This window comes from Arachis stenosperma, chromosome 3, assembly GCF_014773155.1.
Source record: "Arachis stenosperma cultivar V10309 chromosome 3, arast.V10309.gnm1.PFL2, whole genome shotgun sequence".
NCBI classification, from domain to species: Eukaryota; Viridiplantae; Streptophyta; class Magnoliopsida; order Fabales; family Fabaceae; genus Arachis; species Arachis stenosperma.
Window position 1 is genome coordinate 58,452,360 of NC_080379.1, and position 2,633 is coordinate 58,454,992.

A 2,633-nucleotide genomic window follows, 5' to 3' on the forward strand; every position below is an offset into this window, starting at 1 on the left:
CTATCTGAGTTCTGAGTTCTCATAGATGCCAATCATTCTGAACTTCAAAGGATAGAGTGAGATGCCAAAACTGTTCGGAGGCAAAAAGCTACTAGTCCCGCTCATCTAATTGGAGCTGTGTTTCTTTGATATTTTGGAGTCTATAGTATATTCTCTTCTTTTTATCCTATTTTGATTTTCAGTTGCTTGGGGACAAGCAACAATTTAAGTTTGGTGTTGTGATGAGCGGATAATTTGTATGCTTTTTGGCATTATTTTTAATATGTTTCTAGTATCTTTTAGTTAGTTTTTAGTATACTTTTATTAGTTTTTAATTAAAATTCACATTTCTGGACTTTACTATGAGTTTGTGTGTTTTTCTGTGATTTCAGGTATTTTCTGACTGAAATTGAAGGTTCTGAGCAAAAATCTGATCCAGAGACTGAAAAGGACTGCAGATGCTATTAGATTCTGACCTCCCTGCACTCGAAGTGGATTTTCTGGAGCTACAGAAGCCCAATTGGCGCGCTCTCAACGGCATTGGAAAGTAGACATCCTGGGCTTTCCAGCAATATATAATAGTCCATACTTTGCCCAAGATTTGATGGCCCAAACCGGCGCTCAAAGTCACCTACAGAAATTCCAGCGTTAAACGCCGGAACTGGCATAAAATTTGGAGTTAAACGCCCAAACTGGCATGGAAGCTGGCGTTTAACTCCAGAAAAGGTCTCTACACGAAATTCCTTCATTGCTCAGCCCAAGCACACACCAAGTGGGCCCGGAAGTGGATTTTTCTGTCATTTACTCAATTCTGTAAACCTTAGGACACTAGTTTACTACTTATAGGATCTTTTGACATTGTATCCGTACCTTATGACCTCATAATATTTTGTACACGTTTCTTTCCACAGTAGGAGCCTCTAAACCCCATGGTTGGGGGTGAGGAGCTCTGCTGTGTCTTGATGGATTAATGCAATTACTACTGTTTCTTATTCAATCATGCTTGCTTCGATTCTAAGATAACACTTGTTCTTAATCCGGATGAATGTGATGATCCGTGACAATCATCATCATTCTCAACTATGAACACGTGCCTGACAACCACCTCTGTTCTATCTTAGATTGAGTAGTTATCTCTTGGGTTCTTTCATCGGAATCTTCGTGGTATAGGCAGGACCTGATGGCAGCATTCAAGAGAATCCGGAAGGTCTAAACCTTGTCTGTGGTATTCTGAGTAGGATTCAATGATTGAATGACTGTGACGTGCTTCAAACCTGTAACCTACTGGGCGTTAGTGACAGACGCAAAAGAGTGATTCTATTCCGGTAGGGGAGGGAACCAAACCGGTGATTGGCAGCACTGTGACAGAGTGTGTGCATTAGCTTTCACTGCGCGGATGGGAGGTAGCTGCTGACAACAGTGAGACCCTACACGAGCTTGCCATGGAAGGAGACATGCGTGTTTGATGAAGAAGACAGTAGGAAAGCAGAGATTCGGAAGATGGAGCATCTCCAAACCTCAACCCATTCTCCATTACTGCAGTACAAGTAACCATTACATGTTCTTTTGCTTCTTACAATCAATCCTGATAATTTCTGATATCCTGACTAAGATTTACAAGATAACCATAGCTTGCTTCAAGCCGACAATCTCCGTGGGATCGACCCTTGCTCACGCAAGGTATTACTTGGACGACCCAGTGCACTTGCTGGTTAGTTGTGCGGGATTGCAAAAGTGTTATTGCAATTTCGTGCACCAATACCAAACTCCCATTTACAACACATTCTACCCTCATGGGTCAAAATTCATCATTTACACAATCTTTACACCACAATTCACCATTCTAACCCATAAACTCCAATTGTGTAATTCTACAATCAATCCACATTCAACTTCTCCAACCATATTACCATATCATCAACATGAATATCATATATATCATACCACTTCTCAACTTTACACAACCATTCATCATTATCATATCATTATCAATCATTATAATCAAACTAAAAAATTATCAATTCATCACAAATCATCATATATCATCTCTCAACAACCCAACAACTAATTAAATTCAAACCTATCCTATGGGTCACTAGCCTAAGTGTCCATGAATATTATATACTATATAGAAAAAACTGAAACCATACCTTGGCTGATTTCTAATATGCCAAAAACCCAAAAGTGAGCATAACTCAAGCTTCCAACCACAAGCAAGCTCCCAATAATCTCCAACAAGCATCAACAATTACCAACAAGCTCCAAACTCACCATAATCAAGCTATATATATATAAATAATCACAAATCAACCTAGGACTCAATATAAACATAATCTCACAAGGGTTTCAAGAGCTCTTACCGTGTCCAACAGTTTTGAAATCCAAAACCACAAACAATCAAGTGCTAGAGTGTACCTAAAACACCCAAAACACAAGATTTCACTCAAAACCAAATCCCAAAACTCAAATTTCACAAGGGCACGAAAACTGGGCAGGGTAACCCAAGAAACTTACCACAAAGCTTGGACAGAAATAACGGGCTCGGTGAGAGTTTCACGTAGCCACTGACGGCACGCGAATCGGAGCACCGTAGCTCGAGATATCGCGGAATAAAGTGAGAAGTGAATAGTGCTTCTTCTCTCTTCTCCTTCTCC